This window comes from Pezoporus occidentalis, unplaced genomic scaffold, assembly GCF_034315485.1.
Source record: "Pezoporus occidentalis ecotype Australia unplaced genomic scaffold, CSIRO_AGI_Poc_V1 ctg68, whole genome shotgun sequence".
Lineage (NCBI taxonomy): Eukaryota > Metazoa > Chordata > Aves > Psittaciformes > Psittacidae > Pezoporus > Pezoporus occidentalis.
Genome location: NW_026916030.1, coordinates 1,527,733 through 1,549,749, shown reverse-complemented (window position 1 = coordinate 1,549,749; position 22,017 = coordinate 1,527,733). Strand labels below are relative to the sequence as shown.

At 50.8% G+C, this 22,017-nt stretch overlaps 1 protein-coding gene and 1 long non-coding RNA gene across 3 annotated transcripts in view; one reads left to right on the top strand and one right to left on the bottom strand.

Moving 5' to 3' along the window:
- NACC2 (NACC family member 2) overlaps window positions 1-11,467 on the bottom strand; it is a 56,027-nt gene extending 44,560 nt beyond the window's left edge. Inside the window, exon 1 of one of the 2 annotated variants that reach the window (XM_062641046.1) lies at window positions 11,297-11,467. The gene's annotated coding sequence lies outside the window, so the exon portion shown is untranslated. The remainder of the gene's footprint in view (window positions 1-11,296) is intronic. The other variant, XM_062641045.1, reaches the window with a different exon arrangement.
- Window positions 11,103-13,744, top strand: LOC134175290 (uncharacterized). The gene is made up of 2 exons (XR_009968960.1): window positions 11,103-11,173; window positions 13,571-13,744. It is a non-coding gene; the product is annotated as an uncharacterized LOC134175290 (long non-coding RNA).
- Window positions 13,745-22,017: the final 8,273 nt, after the last annotated feature.

Genomic DNA, 22,017 nt, shown 5'->3' with positions numbered 1-22,017 from the left:
TGATTCCACCAGCTTGTAACCAAAAAAAAACCATGGAGAAGGGATGAAGTCAGTGGCAAAATCCACAGTGACTCCACAGGACCAGGATCTCCTCCAGGAACGCTGCTCAGAGAAACACAAAGAAGACGCTGAGGTTGGACCACCCCAGGGCAGGACCATCCATGCAACCGCGGGTGTCTGTGGTCCAGCCTCCCATCACCCAGTCAGTGCCCCTCATTTGGGATGGTCTTACTGGTGTCAGCAATACTGAGCCTTAACAGTGCTGTAACTGTTGGACATGATGGGAGTGCGACACACTGAGATGGATTTCAGCTGGTATCTACAAGGTGGAAAGAGGAGACCCAGCACCAAGTGATTTCAGAGACCAACAAACAGCTGAGAATGAACCGAACCTCTACTGACTGTCAGCTCGGATCTGAAACAATGATCTGAAAAGCCTCCCTGCCTGTTCCTGAACCCATGAGGTACGATACTCCCCCCTCCTTCCCCAGCCCTCAGTTTAAAATTCAGCCTTTATCAGCTTGAGTTGAGAAAATCCAGTAGAAAGGCACAAATGGATTGTGCGAGTAAGCAGAAAAACTGTTACATCTTCTGAATGTAATTTTGCCAAAAGCCTCTGCACAATTTTTTTTGTCACGCTTTGCATTATGAAGGAAATTTCTTTTTAGAAGAACAGGAGAATGATTTGCATAATATTCTTTGCAAGTTAATATCAGCCTCTGATAATGATCTCTGCATAATGCAAAAACGTTTGAGAAGACTGTTACAACACTAAGTAATCATATTTTAAATTATGTTTCCCTTTATAGAAAGGTGTTGCAAAAACACACAGACATGAAATCTGTCTGTTGAAGTCCCAAGAACCACCTGACCATCTTCCCACTATTCTACTGTTACAGATTGCAACACTGCCTTTCAAAATCTTACAAAACAAATTACGCTGCAACAGTCTGGCTTCACAGAAGGCAGAGCTTTTTCCTGCGCCGATGCTCCGGCACATTACATTTCACAAGAGCTTCTGATGGACTGCACAAGTTAAGCAAGGGCCTAGAAATTAAGATGCAACACAATCAAGACATGCCACCGCAATTAAGGCGGATTCTCCCATCTGCACTCACACCAAGCCAAGCGGCAGTGGCTGGACCAGGGCATACCCCAGTCACCATCAGGTACTGGGGACACTGCTCTATCTGGGTACTTCTTTTACCCGGGAGGCTGCAGAGCCACGTGCAGGGCACAGGGAATTAGGACCAGGCCACCAGTGCCACATCCCCACGGCACTGAAAGCGTCCCCTCCGGCACTAGCAACGGTCCTGACATCCCTCCCAGGGCTTAGGTGTTGTCTGATGCAGTCACGAGATCCCTGCTCAGGCCTAATTAGGTCAGGAACTAAACCTAAGAAGAAGAGGTCCAGGAGGGAGGCATTTATACAAGCATGCCGAGCAGCATCCTCTTAGATGCAGGCACCGACTATTTTCCTCAACCCATCTCAAACAGGGGATGTGGGTGGGAAGCTAATGTACTTAGATATTAAATGCTTAATATGTCACTAAGACTTAACAACCACAACTGAGTGGTTTAAACCTGAGCTAAGCTTCCCTGAACTAAAATAAAACTGCAGAAGGAATTTGGAGAGGTTCTTGGGGAGGCCCTTGAACAAGGCTATAAAATACAGGAGCCACGCACTGCAATGAAGCGAAGCCAGACACCGCTTCCAGACCGATCTATTTCTCATGGTACAAATGATGTAAGTCTCAGATTTGGAGGAAAGCATGAGGCAGGATCTATGGCGTAGGCTGTGCTCCTGAGAGCACTGCCGTGCCCCAGAAAGCCAGCGTGCCCAGCCTCTACCCATAGCATCTGCAGGACCACAGAGGAAAGTACATATAGTCCAGCTCGTGCTGCCCACGTCTCTATCATATACAACAGGGCATCATTCAGCCTGGAGGGTGGGTGGTTTTTTTCCCACCTACAAAACGAAGTCTAAAATTCAAATACCAGATCTGTGCAGTCAAGGCACGGAGAAAACAGCCTCTTGGGTGTCAGAGTGAGCTCAGCAAGGCTGCCCTGTCTGCCCGGCTGCTGCAAGGGGTATAGAGATCGTCATGGAGACCCGTGGTCCTCCCAAAACCATACCAGGTTTGGTGACTTCCAGGGTCTGCCCAACCACATCCAGCAACAGGCAGGAGAAGAACCACCAGGGTCAGTGCTCAGCCCACAGACCAACTAGAAAGTGTTCAGGTTCGCCTGGGTCCTGTGCTCCTCCCCAGATGTGCTAGTGATGGCACATTATGGGCTCTGCCCCAAACCAATTCATGAACCTGCAAGGAAATGGGACTCAAACCTTAGCAGTGCCATGCAAGGATATAAAAGCTTTGTGCCGCACTGCACTCTGGAAGCAGAAGCGTTGCCAGCATCAGTGGGTCTGAAAACCACCCAGAGCCAAGTTATCCCAGCTGGCAGGGTGGGTTCTCCAGCCCTCACCGCCCTTGGGCAGGACCCTGACACTGCAGCACCAAAGCACTCCAGGTACCTTGGGCTCAATCTGCATTTTCAGTCACGCAATGAAAACCACCATGAAAAAATACCCAACAAACCCCAAGCCACCCAATCTGCGAGACCAGTTATCAGACTGATGGCCTGAAATGAAATTCCCACAGATCTCACTGGACTGCTCAGTTACTGATTCTGGTGAGCTGAGCATCTTGCTGGGGCTGCAACACAGAGACTCCCCCTGCTAGAAATCCCACCTGTGTGCTGAACCACACTGGGACTGTCCGGGGTTGCTGTTCTGCTCCCTCTTCTTTGGCCTACAACTGCCAGGAATTTCAAATGGGAATTTCTTTGTTCCCTGCCTGCACGTCTGCCACTGTGCTGAGACACAGAAGAGCATGGGAATGCCCACACAGGAAAAGGAGTGGGCAACAGTGATGCCGCAGCTCCCATCCCACCCCCGGGTGGTGCTCATCACCTGCCTGCATCTCTGAGGGCTTCCAGACCTGCAGATAACCCTTGGGAGCCTCCCAGCTCCCCTGCCCTCGGGAGTGCCCTCCACATGCAGGATCCCCACAGGACTATAGGATGGGAGGGCAGAGACACAAGTTGAATATGGCAGGATATTCTGCAGGTCTCTCGCTCTGGGGTGGTGGTTTTCCTTCCCATTCCCTAAGGCAGTTTAACATGACTGGCATAAATGCATTGGTTTTACCCATGGACACGAAACAGCACCCTGTGCCAGCAATACATCCCCAGTTGTCCAGCCAGGAGAGCTGGGACACGGATGTGTCATGCTCCAGTGAAATCTCACGCAATTCCTTTCAAGTAAGATAATTTTGGATCCTCATCCCAAGTTCTCTCAGGTTATAAATTCACACGATGCCTGAGCACTTGACACAAAACAACACTGCTATAAACTACCTTTTTTTCCCCACATAAAAAGGGAATAAACCCATTAAACCCCAGCCTCTGCTCTGTGTGAACAGTGACTCCAGAGCTCTGAGGAAGAGCCTCCATCACTCTGGCCATCCAGCCCCCAAATCCCTGTGATGAGGTGCCAGAGGCTCTGTGCTTCACAGCCACGAACCCAGCCGCAATCACTGCCATCGCTACCCGAAGCCCTGCAGATGCTTCAGCTCCGGCGGGCCTCCCGGCCAACACACCAGATTCCAGTCCCTCCATCATGCAATGGCACAGCAGCTCGCAGGAGAGCGGAGCAGCTGGAAGACGACAGCTCTGCAGCGTCCAAATTCCTAGTTAGCCTTTCTTCATTCTGAATTTCCCACTGGCAGCAAGCGGGGCTGGTTCCCCACTCCTCCCTCATCGGGATGTGCTCATCCCTCAACTAACAGCTCATCCCCTCCGGAGGCACATCACTGCCCTGTTAGCTGCACACCCACCCTGTTAGCAAGCCAGTGCCCCATCCCAGTGCCGGGTTCTTCTCTAAAGGACCTGTCCTTCCCAGTTTCTCCAGCATCCCACAGCTGTGGAAGCTCTTGGACAGCACAGGGTAAAGCTCTGGAGGTGTCCAGAGACCAAGCAGCCCAGCATGGATGGGCTGGAGGCTTGGTGGGGCTGGAGCAGGCAATGGAGCCATGGCCCAGTGGAGCCATGGCACGGATCCTGGGAGCTGTCTGATGAGTCAAGAAGTGCCGTTGTTGGATTCACTGCCCAGCCTGTGAATTAGTCAATCCTCCTCTTTCACCCAGGGGCAGGAGGGGGGAGGGCTGGCCCCCATCCAAATATTGTGTAAGCTGCAAAAAAAACCTATTTAAAAAGAATTACAAACCCCAACCCAAACAGTTTATCTGCAGAAATACTCCTTGGAGGAACAGGGGAAAGCTGAGGGTGAATGATTATTTGCTGTTGTCCCATTCCCTTCCTCCGAGAGCCCTAAAACGCCTTCCCCCCGCCGCGCTACGGCCCTGCTCACGTTACACTCCGATGAACCGAAGCGGATCACGGTGCTCGTGCCCTGCCCAAGGTCACGCTGACAGCAAACTGCCCAGGAGGATCCCAGCCTGGGGGTTCCCAGGGCTCTGCCCCACACCCCCACGGCACTCCCAGCCTGCGGAGCAGCGCTGCAGGGGCAACACCTGCCCCGGTGGGGAGGGATTCGGGCAGTGATGGAGAGAGGAGGCTGTTTTCCGTCGGCTCCATTCCCATGGACACCCACACAGCAGGCTAACGCCACCTCCACAACTTCCATGTTTCTAAAAGGCTTTTCTCCCTCCTTTGCTTCCCCCCAGTTTTTAAAATCCAATTATAGCACGACTCTCTCAGCAGGGGTCAGTGTAGAATAAGAATCGCCCGAGTTAATGGCCATAAGACCAAGAAAGATTAATGCCTAAATGGTTTCAAAAGTTGTATGATGCCGATTTCATTAACATTTTAATTGTAATGTATCTTTTTAATCTGCTTTCACACTAATGGCTTTATATGCGTCAAAAAAAAAAAAAAAAAGAAAAGAGAAAAAACTGCTGACAACAAAAATATCAACATGCCAAAATTACCCGACGGAACTGAGAGCTCTAATGGGAACGGAATGAAATGCAGAAAACCGTGTTAATGATGCATTAAGACCAGGAATTGTACTCAGACAAGAGTCAAAAATTCAGCACTGCGCTTGCATGCCCTGTCTTTGCCTTCCCCGTGACCCCAGATCCGTGTCTTTCAGTGGGGCCGTGCCGAGGCAATAACCAGGCAGCATTCCCAAAGCACGCAGAGATTTCTCCAAAGAAAAGCATCCTTTAAACCTGGCAATTAATCTAATTTAATCAGGGTGATATTCTGGAGCAGCAGCCGCACGGGAGGCTGCTGCTGTGGTCCATGACCCTCTCCTGAAGGGCCTTCATGTTGCTGTCCCCACTCTGCAGGCTCGTGGCCACAGCAGGACTCACACGAAGATGCAGTTACAACCACCATGCAAAGCTTTGGTTTACTCAATTAGGAGACAATTAAACCTAAGCAGTAATGTTTCATTAAGCATGGGCATGTACTGATGGTGGCAGCATGTATAAACGGAGGGGGGCAGAAAGGAGAAGTTAACTGCAGAGCAGACACATGAAGTTTGTGGGAATGAATGGCTGAGTGCTACAGATGCTTTCACCTGCCTGTGAAGGCTGGGCTGCAGCTCTAGAAACCATGCAAAACCTGCAGTGTTTTACTTCATAGCCCATCAGAACTGGTAAGAGGGGAGGAGATCTAGTCAGAGGGGTACAAACCCTCCATACAACCATCAGCAAATCATAAAGTCATGCAATGAGAGCACGATTCCAACCACAACAGAACAAAACCAAACTGCACATTATGCTACTCAGCTTTAGTCCTGCAAAAGTGGCTGCAGCCAGTGCAGCAGCCAGGCAGGTTTCCAGTGCAGGGGCACCCGTGAACGGGGGTGACCCCCACCTATGAGAGCTTCATTTCAGCAGGATCTCAGCCATGAGCTTGGTACCCAAGCAAAGAGCCCCTCCCCAGGAGGGTCCACGGTGCAGCCAGGCACATCCCGTCCTGTGGGAGATCTCCCACCCAGCGCTGGCCAGGCCCATCCGCCTCCCCTTGGCAATCGAGCCATTTTAACCACCTTCAGCCGTACAAAACCTCGCTCCCTGCGTCTTTTGGGCACCTGGCCATTGCCTTCTGCATTGCACACCTTGAACTGCCAACCCTTTATTTATACACCTGCATGTTCCACCTCTATCTAGCACAATCCACTCAGAGCTTAGCACCCTGGAAAGCACCGGGTACCGAAACGTTATCACTCCTTTGCCGTGTCATCACTTAACCGCACCTTCCACAGCATCTCCGCAAGGAATTATGCTATTTCCAAACCTAACCCTTGTTTGCCTAATGCTTCATATAATCAGAGCGTAAATGTTTGTCCTATGACAGAGAGAACTGGCATGTAAAACATGTACCCCCACACAATATATATATATAACCGAGGCTGCCATATGCTTCCCCAGTGGATATCACGATCAGAACGCGCGCGTGGAGCCGAGCCAGCGCTGGCACCCGAACACAGGACCCTTTCCACACAACTGCTCTGCCACCGAGCCCACGAGCCTGAGTAAGCACAAGCTCGGTCATATTTAACTTGCAACTCTTCACACACTCTATTCTTCACCGAAACCCAGTCTCCAGACACCCAGGGATGAAAAACATCTGGCTCCTGTCCCCAAATCGAGTGATCCAGAAGAGCCCTGATGGCTACAAATGAGATGCTTCGAAGGGAAGAGGATTCTTCTCCTCTTGGTTTTGCGAATGATTAACAGATCCCGATATTGGCTTTATTGCCGCAGGGATGACTCCGGGAGATGAAGGGTTTAATCCCATCCCAGTGACTATATATGGCCACTGTGATGGAGTCACCTCCCTCCCCTCACGCTCTGCTGCCCTTCGCTCCTGGCACTGGCCTCTGCAGCAAAGCAGCAGTGCCTGGGCACGGCGCCGGCGAGCCGCGGGTCAGCAGACTCCCCACGTTACCATCAGCTCCCCCCGTTCCCAGGTCTTGTTGGCTTTTAATCTGACAAACCTTATATTGGGAGAAAACCAGAGAGAGAATATGCAAATACTCGGGGAAAAAGAAAAACCCAACCAACAAACCCATTTTAAGAGTACTTTACAGGGAATTGCTGCACGGGGAAAAGAAAACCTGTCAAGTGACTTCTGTTCAAATGTACTTAATCACTTAGAACTTAAAAAAAAAAATAGAAAAAAAAATCAATCTTTTTTGTGAAAAATCTATCAATTTATGCAGCCCACACAGACTGGTTTGTTATCGGAGGGTAGTTTGTGGCTGCTGAAGCAGTAGCAGTGATTTCTGCCCCCCCATCCACCCACCCAGGGGAAAAAATGCACTGAAATATTTGTCTTCATAGGAAATGTAACACAAAAATGTACTTGACATGCAGATTTGGGTTGTTTTTTTTTTTAAGAAGTCTGACGTGAGGACCTCTAAAAAGACTGAAGCCAAACTGCGATGTCTGCAACGGCCCCGGGAACACAGAGAGCACAGAACACGTGCCAAGGGCTATTTATCTTCATTTTATCCCATTGAGCCATCAGCTTTTGGGGGGTGCCGGTCACCGTAACAAGCAACTGCTCCCATCTCCACCAGCCCCAAGGCCTCCTCCATGAAGGAGCTCAGGGGAAGAGCTGGTGTCACGCAAGGGCTGCAAACACCAGCACCCCCCCATCCATCATCCATAGGGCAGCCTCTGCCCCAGCTGAATGTGGGGATGAGGAAGATGTGGTACCTTCAGCAGGCTGAACCCCCCCACCACGGAAAAGAAGGAGGAAGCTCCATGTGCTCCTTCCACCTCTCCAGGCTCTACGTGGCAGGCTCCGTCCCAGCAGTCGGGTTGTTATTACCTCCGTCCCCATTTAGGAGTAACCACACGATAAACCCGAGCGCAATCCTGCACAGCCCAGCGACTGCCTCTTCCTCCTGATGGCATTTTAGCAAGTTCTCCCTTCCCAGCAGCGGGTTTGGATACAAAGAGCGCAAGGTTTAATAATTTCCCTCAATTTCTGTTCTGCCTCCAAACATTTGCTTAAAACCAAGTTGAACTCAGAAAAAAATAAACCGCTAATGAATCACAGCTCCTCGCAAATGAGCAATTGCAGTTGACACAATGAATTATGCCTGAAGCAAGCTGGGAAACATATTTTGCAAATGATCTCATCCACAGGCAAACCTGGCATGACACTTGATTTGCTAAAAAAGACACAAAGCCTGTCAAAATCCCTGTCACTTCGCAAATCAAGGCAGGTAGAGCACAGGCACAGCCTCACCTACTTCTCAACCGCTCTGCAGCCTGGATGTCAACAAAATGATGGAGAAACACACCCCACACCCCCCCCCAACACCTCCCATAGGTGTGCCTGCCCCAGCTGCATGCTGGAGCCTCTTGCATCTGCTTCCACTTCCCCAGGCAAAGCAGAGAAGGGCCGGGCAGCTGCTCTTCGGAGGGTCAACACGAGCTCAGGCTCGATTTGAAGGCTAATTGCAGCAAGACACAATGCCCTCTCTGCCCATTAGGTAAGGCAGGGAACTTGAATTCACTTTAATTTCCTCCAGCTGAATGCCTCTGTTTTATTTCTTTCACTGCATTCAAGTGAGCTCAAAGAAATATAGGGAAAGTAGTAAAATAAAGAAATGCAATTAAAGTGCAGCCCCCCTGCTCCTCAACATCCCTGCAGCTCTCCAGGAGTGGTTCCTTTTGGCCTGGCACATCCCAGCCCATCTCCCACCTTAGAGAGCTGGCTGGCTCAGAAAACCTGGGAATATTCAAACCCATGACTGAAGCTTCCTTCTAACCCCATTTTGTCAGGCCTGGGTATTTTTAAACACAGGCATTGCACAGAGCAAAGCAAGAGCAGATCCCATCACCCCTCTGCAGGTGGTTCTGCTATGGTTATCCCTAATCCAAGCACTGCGTCACCACGCATCCCAGAGCCGCCAACCAACTTCAGTACTGGGATTGTCCATCAAGGCCTCTTAGATACATCACACCCCTGCAGAGCAACTCAGCCCAGCACTGGCCCTCCACGAGGCCTGGCAGGAAAACTGGACAGCCTTAGAATCACAGAATGCTTTGCGTTGGAAGGGACCTCAAAGCTCACCCAGCTGCAACCCCTGCCACGGGCAGGGACCCCTTCCACTGGAGCAGCTTGCTCCAAGCCCCTGTGTCCAACCTGGCCTTGAGCACTGCCAGGGATGGGGCAGCCACAGCTTCTCTGGGCACCCTGTGCCAGTGTCTCCATCCTGACATGAGCTCTGTCCCCAGTCTGGCAGGTCCATGCCAGCCTGGAGGCTTCTCTGAAGCAAACCCAGAGCTCACCAAGACAAACGGGCTTTGCCAGCAGATTTCTTGGTACTTCTTCCTCAAGGGCCAACCAGCAATGCCGCAAAGCAGCCACACACCTCCTGACATCTCAGCTTGGGATCTGAACCTCAACCTAGTCCAGGAAGGACTTACCAAGACCTTATGGGCAGGCTCCTTCAAGTTCAAGGAGAGGGAGTTTTCTTTCCTGGGCTCACGAGCAGTAATGATGCTCTATGTCCCCCAGACCAGCACACAGCCACCCCACAGAGACACTGACCTGTCACTAGCACCCACAGAGAGGAAGCAGCATCTGCTCCCCTGCCGCAGGGCCACTTCTTGGCCAGCATGGTCTGGTCCAAAGGGTGAAACCCCAGGCAGGGGGTCTGAGCCTGGAACCAAAGGCATTAAAACGTTGCCTTTTCCCAGCTGCCTGCATCATGCAGCGAGCCTTGGAAGTTTTCTCTGACAAATTTTAAGTTGCAGAAATCCATCCCCACCCTTTAGGGTTCAATATCACCATTTTCATCCCATGAAGTCTTAATTCTAAGGCCTGTATAGGAGGAAAAACCCCAAACCCGCAGCAGTGATGGCTACAGAAGGACATTTATTCCCAGGAGGAGGAAAACAAGATCCCTAATTATTTTATATTTGCTGCTTACTTCATATCAAACTATTATTGCCTCCATTACCCCCACCTTGAGGTCACAGACTGACTGTCCTAGGCTGGGTAAACAACATCAGTTCAGCTAACAGGGAAAGGCTCAGCTTTGTTCCCTTTAGTTGAAGGGGTTTATTTAATAGCAGGCTATGAACAAGGTGATTCAGGTCCTAGAGTGGGGCCAGGTCACCCGCAGTGGGCACTGGGGACCCGAAGGGCTTTGCACCTCCGCCACGGGGAGGGCAGCGATCATTCCGGTCTGCTTCCCCATCCCAACTGCTCCCACTGTTTAATATTTCAGCCGGAGGAGGTAAAGCAGCGCGCCAGCCCCGCAATTACACCGGGCGCGAGGCAAGCATTTGGCAGGCACGAAGCACATCAAGATGCCCACAAATGCCTCCTGCAAGGAAGCGGGAGGGGTGGGAAGGGGACTATTCAAATTAATGACCCAGCGGGTAATGGAGACTTGGCTGGGACTGATCCTGCACTTGGGTACGGCGGAGCCCGGAGGAGCGCAGCACGCAGGGAGCTGCCGGCGCTTCATTTCCCTACAGCAGGGAAGATGTTTGGAGAAGTCCTTGAGCACAGCAAAGGCACTTTAACTACAGCAGGCTGCAGGCTGCGGCAGCGGGGGAACGCGCCCACCCAGCAACACCCAGCCACGGACCCCACTTCGCCCCCGACACGCACAGGAACGCCTTGGGGTGGTTTCCGTGCCGGGATGGGGGCACGGCCGCTGGTCTCAAGCAAGCACCGGGCACCCCAATGACCCCCGGCATCATTCCTGAACTCCAAATTTAAGCGTTCTGCTGGGGTTTAGGTTCGGCTTTTTTTGACTGCCTCCCTTTTTCCCTGCGTTTTCCGCCCCTGTGAGAGAAAGTCCGAGCCTGCGCCTGCATGGTGCCAGCAGCAAACAAGCCACGCATCGGGCAGCGCAGGCTCCTCGGGAAGGTATCGCTAATAATAACCACCCCATTTCCCGGTTTCCCACACTGGTGCAAGACTTGGGAACAGCAGGAACTAACCCACCCCCGAACCCCGCTGCCCACGGCCGGGGTCCCGGCCCCCCTGGGTCCCCCCTTCCCTCCTCCCAGCCCCCCCGAACCCGCTCTCGCACCCCCGGGGCTGAGCCCAGCCCTGCCTCCGGTAACCGCGCCGTGACAATGAAGGGCAGCGGGGGATGAGCGCGGTGCGCGTCCGCAGCGCGGGTGCCGGGGGGTGCCCGGGTGCTGCCGGCGGGGGGTTCCCACCGCGCTGCCTCCCGGGGCCGCCCCCCCGCTCCCCGCCCGCCGGGCCCGGCCGCGCCGCTCACCTGCGGGGCGCCGGCCCCATGGAGGCTGCCCGGGGCCTGCAGCAGGAAGTGATTCCGGCCGCTCCGCGCGGACCGAGCCTGACCTCGCCCGGCAGCCGCCGAGAAACGGCCCCGACGGGACCGGGCCGGGCCGCCCGCTGCGGGCGGGGGGCGGCGGTTCGGGGGGGGGGGTGGGACGGGACCGGCCCCCCCCGGGCTGCCCCGCGCGGGAGGAGGGGCCGCGGGGCGGGACCCGGCGCGGACACCCCCAGCCCCCACCGGGCACCGCGGGGAGGGCGCGGCCGAGCGCGGGCGGGTCACGGGGCGGGGCGGCCGCGCGCCGGGTGCGCCCCTGCGGAGCGCGGGACCCAGGGCGAGGTTGGCTCGGTCCGGGTCTGGGTTATCCTATTGATTCCATCTATTTCATCTTATTTCATCTTATTTCATTTCATTTCATTTTATTTTATTTTATTTTATTTCATCTTATTTTATTTTATTTTATTTCATTTCATTTTATTTCATTTTATCTTATTTTATTTCTCTTTTTTTATCTTACTTATTTTATCTTTTTTATTTTATCTTATTTTATTTATTTTATTATTTTAATGTTTTTATTTTAGCTTGGTTTAATATTATTTTTTTTAATTTAGTTTGGTATATTATTATTTTACTTTATTATGGTTTATTATTATTTTATATTTTTATTTTTTTAATTTACCTTGGTTTATTCTATTCTATTATTTCTTTTTTTATTTTATTTATTTTTTATTTTACTTTATGTCTCTTATTTTTTATTGTACTTTCCTTCATTATTTTATTTCACTTTGTTTCTTTTCATTTTATCTTGGTCTGTTTTACTTCATTCCATGTTATCTTTTGCTTTCGTTTACTTTATTCATTTCATGTTATTTATCTCACTTTCTTTTATCTTCTTGGGCAAATCCCCACTCCTGTAGCCTAAAACAAAAACTCATTTTGCTTTGTTGCTTCTCTAATATTCAAATCAGCAGCAGATCTGCGTGATTCGAGTGCACAGCCTTCACCCCACATCTCCCAAACACATTTCAAAGGAATCACAGAAACCCTCTTTAAAGCGCGAGCCTCTTTCTGCCTGTTCCGCATCGAGACCGCGGCAGAACTTCTCTGCATCTGGAAGTTTCTCCCTCAGCATTCATCATTTCGAGGATGCCCTAAAATCTGCACCAAAATATCCCCAGTTTTTTAAATCAGCCTAGAGCTGCCCAAGGCTGAGGAATGCCATTAGCGCTCGACACGCGGCAAAGCTGTCAGGTCGGGACGGCCACATTTGCTTTGCTGCGCAAGAGAAAATCGGGGGTTTCTTTAAGAAATGATGCATGAGAAATCTATCCCAAAGTGCATTCCGAGGTAGGGCAATCCTGCTGCCCTTACAATGGGACATTCCCTGCTCCTCTCCACCCGCTTCCATGAAGCATCCCAATGTGATGCTACAAACACTGCATGACACCCATTGGCCATTTCACAGAGGAGGGAACTAGGCAGTTATGGCCCATTTGGCCACTTCCTGGACATAGCAGAGCCTCTGAGTTTCATTCCAGTCCAAATACATGAAATACCTCCTGAAGCATACATATCCCAGTGGGAACAGCCAGCCCCAGCCCCATGTCCCTCCTTGAGGGACCACAGCCAACATCAGAGCATCCCTGTGTTCCAGAGGACACAGGACACGATTTACTGGCTGTATTTTCCCACAGGGATGGGAATCAGTGGTGTGGATTCTGGAATCCCCAGGCCACATCCATGGGGAGCTGCGACATCCTGCATAGGCGGAGAGCTCCTGTTCTTCCCCAGGTGCTTAAGTAGGATGGAAAATCCAAGTGCCATGACTTGCCCAGGGCCTCCCTCAGCTCTGAGAGAGCAAAAAGGCTGTTAATGCTGCAGCCAGGAGAGCATCTTCCTTCCCTTCAGCCATGAGCTTCTTAAAAACGTTCTGTGATGGAGAAAGAAACATTTCTAAAGTACCATTTCATGTCCCAGAATGGCCCCAGGGCTCGAAAAAAACATGTTTATTTACTACTATGCTGATTTTAATGCAAAAGATTGGTTCAGTGACTAGAGGAAACAGAACGGGCGACAGTTCCCATAATGTCTGCAAAGTGTGCTCGGGCTGACGGAAATGTTTTCTTTCTTTCTCTCTTTTTTAATCTAGCATTTCAAATTGAAGGATGGCTGCAGGGCTGAGAAATCACTCGACAAAACACCCAACATTTACATTCTTGCAGGAGAAAAGCTAACTTCTGGGTTTTTTCATCTTAGTGAAGCAGAAGAAACAACCCTGCAGCAGCTCACAGCCATTTAACCCTTCCTGGCTGCAGCGCTTCAGTGAAAACTTCAGCTGTCCATGGCAGAGCTTTAGGGAATTTGTTCCTTTTCCAAACTCCAGGCTCTAAGGCTGCTGAAGGTGGTTAAAATACACTTTGCATCTTGGTTTCCAGTTGTATTCGTGAGTGGCAGCGGGAGGGAGCCAGCCTGGCTCTGGCATCAGAGCTCTCAGGGAGCCCACAGGAAGGCACCGCAGCATCAAACCCTGATGTATCAGATGCCACAGGTCACAAACCAAAGCCCCAGGCTGGACACAAGGGCTTGGAGCAACCTGCTCTAGTGGAAGGTGTCCCTGCCCCTGGGAGGGGTTGGAACAGGAAGAGTTCCCCTTCCAACCCAAACCATTCCATGATTCCATGATCCAGTGAGCAGAGGACACATTCATTTTGTGCAGAGATGTGACTTTCCAGCAAGCTCAGTTACGAGCAAGACCTGCAAGCTCTTTCCAGTCTTCCTCCCTACAGGGATGATGCCATGGGGATGGCCATCAGTGTGGCCGGGCTGTGCCACAGGGCACGCTGGGCTGTGCCTCCTACACCCAGAGCAGCACCGGGCTGGAAAAGGATGATGGCAGAAATGGAAAACTTAAGAAGTCTGCCTGAGAGACTGGTCCCTCTGAAGGGAACCTTCAGAGGCCTTCCCAAGGCGGAGCAGTTGTCATATTGGGATGGAGTTTTGTAGCTGGAACAGAAGCTTTCTTTACAGGTAGAAGCAGTGTTATCACCCTAATCCAACACACACAAGCAGTGTGTGCACTGCGCTGCGAACTACAAGGCAGTTTGGTGTGCAGAGGGAATTACATGCTGCTAGAAACCTTTACTTTGCCTCTACACTTAGCTTACACTTCAGTGTACTTGGAACTCATAGAAGAGAGGAGAGCTGTATCGCAGCCATGTAAAGTTCATTGGCATTAACATACCGTCTCGAACAGGAGCAAGTGACAAACCAAAATGCATCAGAACCCCTCGTTTATGTACTTGATTTATTTATGGCAGAGGGATTTGCCTTTTCCTCTCCCCATCACAGCAGCCAAGTGAGGAGTTTTGCTTGTTGTGCTCCAGCGGCAAGAGTACAGGCAAGCGTTAATGTCCTTGTACAAACCTAAATCACCGTAAGGGAGGAAAGAGCTGGCTCCTCAGGGGGGTTGTTGTAGTCAGCGTAGTAGAGCTCAGTGGTGTGGGAGGATACTCAGCTTCTGGCCATACAGAACAGTAACTGTCTAAGTAATGGTTTACTTGGGTGGCATGGTTTAGTGTGAGCTGTCCCTGCTCATGGCAGGGGGTTGGAACTGGGTGATCTTAAGGTCCTTTCCAACCCTAAGTACACACCTCTCAGCTACAACACTCAAAGGGGTCTGGAGGTGGGCATTACGCCTGCATTTCCCTTTGGAAAATGGAGATAAGGAGGTTAAATGACAACCTGTGACCATGCCGGCTCTGCCTCATTAGTCTCTTGCTCCTCTGCTCCTTGACCGCTTTGTGTTGTCTCCATTCCACTCCCCACTCCAGAATTACACTCTGCTCCCATTAGGGAGCCTTGCTGGCACATATTTCACTGGGAAAGCTTTAACCCTGCTGCAGTAAATCTCTCCTGGGTCACTGGGGGTCTCATTCCAGCCCGGCGATGTTTTCATGTCAGCCCACAGAGATCTCCCGGGAGGCTCAGGGCTCAGAACTGGCATTTTGACGGTGTCTGAGCTCTGTGAACCAGGCCATGACCCTGGCAGATAAGTGTCATCACAGCCTGCTTGTAACATTAGTAATGGCAATGGGATGGGACAATGAACAGCGTATTCACACCCCCTTCCCGCTACCCACCACACTTGAGGAGGGATGGGCTGCTAACACACTGCAGTTTGGGACAAGCCCCTGAAATCTTTGCTCAGCCAAAGCTGCAGGACCCAGGAGACAATCTCTGACCCAAGAAAGCCTTTCCTTTGTTGTCTTTGGTGGCTGTTCAGCTCAGTTCCTTTTTCTCTGCTGGGTATTCTCCTTTCCAGCTTTGAACGCGATGTGACAGCCTCAGTTATCCCAACCCTGCCCCTGCTCCAGCTCACGTAATGCTGACCAGGAAGTGGGAAACACCACTATAGCAGGCTCTGCCACCTCACTCCCCTGGGCAGGGTTTTCCCTCATCAGCATCCCCAGGAACACCATGAAGTCACTCATAGGATAAGGCACAGCTCAGAGCGAGCCCATGTGATGGAAGCAGAGGTTGCAGTTGTTATTTATTATCAATAAAGTAAATGAAGTTCTGAGTCCTTTACATCAAGCAGCTGCACAAGGCTCAGGAATCACCCTCTGCCACACAGCTGACAAGGTGATGGTTGTTTTGTTGTACATTAAAATGATGAGGAATAAGTTAAAACAAACAGAAATGAGAATGTCTCCAAGGTGGCCGCATTGTCCTACCTCAACCGGTCCAGGGTTGTGCGCACAAAGCCTTTCCTTGTTTGTAAACAGAGACATCCTTCAGCTCCTGGCATGAGAACTGCTCCAGGAGCACAAGGCACTGCTTGTTTCCAGCTGGATCCCATGCGGTGAGAGTAGGACAACAACAGACTAAGGGATTATTGGCCTGTTTCAGAAGCTATTTATTACAGGAGGGTTTGGTGATGAGTGGGAGAAGAGAAAACCCAGCTCCAGGAGGTGGTTTCCCTCTGGCTGTGTTAATTCAGGTGCAGGTACTGAGTGCCCTGGCTCAGCTGATGCTGCCAGGCTGGTGCTGGAAGGCTCCTGACCTCCCCAGACACAGAATGGAGACTCTTTTCCCAAGAGCATCATTTAAATAATTTTTTTTCAGAGAAATATCTACTTTCATCTTAAAGACCCAACGTGTTGGTGGATAGAACATCCTCTTGTAAATGACCTTGGTATGTAACTGCCTTTACTGCTCAGAAACTGCATTAACTCCAACTGGCACAATTCACAGGACTTTACAAGCCTTTCTCTGGCTCACTGCTTCCTCTTTAAGGCCTGATCAGGATTTCTGCTTCCCAGATGCAGCATCTTTCTCTTGGCTCTGTGAGCATGCATCTTGTTAGCACAGGACCTATTGTGCCAAGCAACCTGGATGGCTGCAGCACCAGACCCTTTAGGGCTTGCTCCCACTGCAGCGCGTTGCATTTGAGGTCACCTTTTGCTTTAAAGAGTTGTGAAACTTGGGACAGGACACATAGAATGGCTCATTTCTTTGACAGAACTATCCCTTTTCCAAAGTCTTTCTTGCATGGCAATTTTCATTACTCTAAAGTTGACCACAAAGCAAATAAATGGTGTTGAGCCTCTCCCTACCCATCCTCTTACATCCCTCACCATTCGGGGAACTAGGTGCACAGAAACACAAGCAGCAACCTTGGAGAGGCGAATATCCCTGGCCAGGTGGGAAGGGGATGAGGAGGCTGCGCATCTTCTCTGCAGGAGACGATGACGCCCTCAGTGAGAGCGTCACACCGCCTGAGACGGAGTCAGGCGGCTCGTTTCTCTAAGCTAAGCATGTAAATGAGCCTGGCATAATCGGTCTGTGTTTCCCCTTCCTTTCCATAGAAGAACACTTTGGATTGAAGTGTCTGTGATGTGACTGACACAGCAAGTCACTGTTGTCAGAGCAGCGATGCACGAGTTGATGCTGCAGTGCTGGAGGTGGAAGCGGGTAACCTTGGCTCCCTGCTGCTCCTCTGCCAGGAGCCCAGGACCAGGTGTCACCGGTGGGTGCTGCTGGGAAGCGGCTCCTTCACCACTGGGAATGGGCCAATACTGACACCGACATCCACTGAAGGTGTTACCTGTCACCATTCACACGTGACAGCTAAACCAGCCAACCTGGGCTTGTCTTCTCCACTGATGGCTGGAGTCCATGGGGAGGGCAGGGGGATGGAGCAGCCCTGCAGCTCTGAGCTGAAACATCGCTGCTGCACATAGGACGGTTTGAGCCTTTATTTTGAGTGATGGAGGTAATCGGAGTGACTAAGCAATAACTTAATTCATGCTAAGGATTTTAATGTCTTACGACTGTGACATTCCCTAAATATTCAGCTCCAACATAGGGTGAGAATGTCCTGAGGATCACCTTTGGCAATGTGTTCAGTTACAACCGAACCCACTTCTCCCCAGGACAAATGCTCTGTGACATTTGTTCCGCAGACCCGATGGAGGATTTTATTACGGCAAAAAGCGGATCCTGAAAAGCATCTCTCATCTAAAGCTGGTGCATTGCACACAAAAGACTTGCAAAGCGACTCTTGCTGCTGAAGTCAAGCCAAAACTCTTAATATTTCCCACACAAGCAGAGTGTGATCTTATCACAGGAGCTGCAGTCAGAGCCCATGCATTGGCACAGCTCCTTTGCTATTGTTGAGAAAGTCTTGATGTGAGAAAATGTAGAATAATAATGATTCCTCCCGAAGTGTATTGTTACTCTTTATTCTCTATTTGCTCTGGTAGCTCCACCATTAAAAAGCGAGAGGAAAACCCAAGAAAAGCCATCACTTGAAGTCCCTCAGGACAATGCTCAAAGTGATGAGAAAGAGCTTTGCCAGCCAAAGATCTGCTGGAAAGGGGACCTCAGCCTATTAATTTCCCAGCTTTCCCACAACAGTTTGGAGAGCTTTTGTTTCCCATTGTTGTAAGACAGATTTCTAATCCTCTCTTCATTAAGAGCCCTGCAGCAATGTGACATCCCACCCGGCCCCCAGCCTCATCCATCCTTGGGGGTGTCTCATACCTGCTCCAAGGTGCTCCCTGCTCCTGGTGGGCTGACCGGTGCCGGGCAGGAGGAGGAACTGGAGCACCAGTTAATGCACACAAAAGGATGGCAAAAACCTCCTGTGATTTACCCACCCGGAATTCAATAAACATTAGATCTGATGGCATTCATCGTTTTTCCATAGCATGCTCGATTACTGCTTCAGTTATTGCTCCAATGACATCATTCCTGGCACAGGAATTGATTGATTTTTTAATGAATATTCATATGGCATTTCAGCCAGGAGTAGGCATTAATATTCTACGAAAGAAGAATGAAACGTACATCCTAATTTAATGAATGATTGTAAATATGTATCTGATGGATAATGTGACGATAAGCATTTAAAAAGGCATCCATAGTCACCTCGGATGCTTTTCTTAGGAACAAAGGGACAAGGAGGATGCAGGCAGGGCAAACGGGATGAGGGAAGAGTGGCACTGGGTCACCCTGTCAGGGTGCTTCTGCCCATCCCTCCTGTTGCTCCAGTGGGGAATCTGCACCCAGCCCAGCCTTAAGTGCCCTGAGGTAAATCATGTCATCATCACTATTAAATTGTTAATGCTCCCTGACCTCGGGTGATACTGGGGCTGCAGGCTGGAAAGCACTGGAAAACACTGATGAGAGTGAGCTGTGAAGCCCTCCATGAGCAGCCTGGAGATTAATAAGGGAGAAAGGAGAGAGCACCCATCTTCTCTGTGCCTGATGGGTGCTGGGCACCCATCCTGCCCCCGACCCGCAGCTGCCATCCCACCCTGGAGATCTCGAGGGCTTGTTGGAGGCAGGCAGGTAAAGCATCAGCTCTGCCCTCTGTGGAGCTCTGTCATGTTCAATTCCCTTCACTGTATTAAGCATTCAAAGCTCACGGTCCCTGAATGTACATATATTTGTCAGACACTCTTAAGATGTCTCCCTGTTCTGAGCACTGATCCTTTGTGAAGGCAACAGTTGTAGTGCTTAAATAGCAACGATGGGCTCAGTGTCGTCCCCCCCCCGTGCCAGTCCCAGCTCTGCAACGCACTAAAACATGAGCTTAGATGAGCCCAGCGCATCGCTGCTCAGAGCCTCTTAAACAGGTTTCATTCAGATGAGTGCTCAGTCCCCTGGGGACAGCACACACCTGAAGCATCTTCTGGAAGCAGGGCTTAAATCAGGGCATCGCCATTAAAGTCACCGAGGTGACAGGCATGAAAGGCTATTTATACCCAGCGGCTTTCTATTGTGCGAGGGAGAGAGCAGGCCCTTCTGCTGACAAAGCAGAAACGCGCCTCATCCCCATGTGCAATGCAAAAAGGAATACCCTAAATTCCCTGCAAGCTTTCCAGAACGGCAGCCAGGGCACGCTGAATCCCCAGACCGGGAAGCAGGAACCCCAGCGTGCACAGAACTTGGTTTGCTTTCCTCTCCCATCAAGTGAGCCCCTTGATTTTCCTCTTAGCAGCTGGCAGGGGGGTGGGAAAACCCCAGCAAAGCTTTGCAGGCCAGTTCCTGCACCTCTGATGGGAGAGCAGAGCCAAGGAGAAGGGCTCCGTTCTGCAGCACCCTGGCAGAGCAGCCCTGCAGCCGGGGCTCTTGTTTGTGCATCAGATGCGTGGGACCGAGTTTGCCGATAAAAATACATACAGAGTTATGCTTGGTATGGAACAAGCAGGCAGGAGCTGCTGAAGACTTCACAACATCCTGCTGCTGGCTTGCCTCCAACGTGCCAAAACAAAACAAAATCCACTTGGCATCTCTGCAGATTGAAGCAAGTTTTCTCTCCGCAGCGATTGCTGAACAAACGCTCAGCTCCTGTGCTGCCGCCCCCGCCACTGCCTTCTCCCCCGAATCATGTGCTGGAAGGATGCAAGAGATGCTCAAGGTCACAGGCTGGGAACAAACCCGGCTCTCGCCCATCTCTGTGGTTTCACTGCACTGTGTCAACTGAGCACCAGCTGAGGGTGATGGGTGCGACTGCCCCATGGGACCCACAGCAGTGGGTGGCTCCTCCAAAGGGGCCCACCTTGCTTCTTATTATTCTGAGGGCTTTTGGACCAACCCCCCCCCGGAGGTGCAGCTTGCAGCCTGGGCTGAACCCAACCCCTTCTGCTCACCATTCACATGGGAAAAGCAAACCCATCTTCCTCTTACGGTCCTCCTATGCTCTCGAAGGCAGCAGTGTGTTCTGAGCAGGCCAGGAAGCACAGCAGCAACGTGGGAGCTACAACAAACAGCAAAGTCAGCAGGGAAAAACCCCCACAGCAGAGCCCTGAAGGGACTTCAGGATTTGGCCTCATATTTCTTGTGCTGCACAGGGACACAAAGCACTGTACATCTTCTGTACATACGCACGTCGCAACTTGACCCACGAGCATCGCTTTCAAATGCTTTATTTATCTCCCCAAGAACAGGCAGTTTTGTTTGAAAGGAACACAAGGTGAAATCCTGACCTCGCTGGAAGCACTGAGACTTTGCCACTGCCTCCAGCGGAACTAGACATTTATCCAGAGCTATAACCAGGTTTCAGGTCTTGGTTCTTGCTTCAGTTCTTTGTTGGTGTTTGATGCTTTAAAGGAAGAGACCAAAACCCCCATCGCCCTTTTATGCATGCCCAGCATTCCCAAGGAACGGGAGAAGCAGCATCAGTCCCTTCCTGCCCTCTTTGGTAAGCAGTTACAGTCCCTGAAGCGTGAAATGTGCTTGCCCTTCTTGTGGCACATTGCTATCATGTTGTTATCCTGTGTTTTCTCCAACCCAGGCCCCGCACTCATCCCTTTCCGAAGGCGTTCCCAACGTGTGAATAAAGGCATCATTTAAACAAACAATCTCTGTGGAAACCACCCCCCCTCTGTTATTGCAAAGGGAAGCAGCTTTGGACAGCAGATATCAGAAACACAGGGATTTCTGGGATTTTTAAACCTGGATAGCACTGCAAAGCCCTGACAGCAGCCCCCAGAGCACAGCAACAGCTCCTCTGCAACCCAGCCTTCCCCTTCCCCTGAGGAGCTCTCTTTGCATAGCGTCTTAATCAGTACATGAGATGCTTTCAGCGAAATGCTGCCTTCTTCTGTTTGTTTGTCACAACTGATGCTCTGGTGAGCAGTAAATAGGAGGTTTGTTGGCAAATCAGCACTGCCAGCTCGGTTCGCTAGGAAAGGCCGGAGCACAAGAGAACTGCGCGCACGTCCCCAACCCACAGCCCTTGAAGCTCAGCGACTTGCACAAACCCTGAAGGGCCATAAATCTCTCCTAAACTGAACCTGGCAAGCCCAAGCCACGCGGGTTTATGTAATTCTTAGCTGGGTTATTAAAAGGATGTGGGCTGATTAAATCAAAGTACTCAACAAGAAGAATTCACCATCCCTTTTGGGTGGGAAACATCCCAGTTTAAGCCTGAGCCCATCTGAGCTGCGCCTGCTGCTCCCCAGCCCCGCCGCATTGCACAACACCGGGCTTCGGGTTCACCATCACACAGCTTGCAGTCAGCCTCACATGGAAAAGAAGGAAGTAACAGAGCCTACACTGCACATAACTGCAAGCAAATGCCTTTCCAAGAAACTATTAAGCAGTGTTCATTTGAAGTTTAAATGAAAAATACCCAAACAGCAACAGGAAAAAACCTTGGAAGAATTTTCCTTGGCTTGGAGCTTTTTACGATA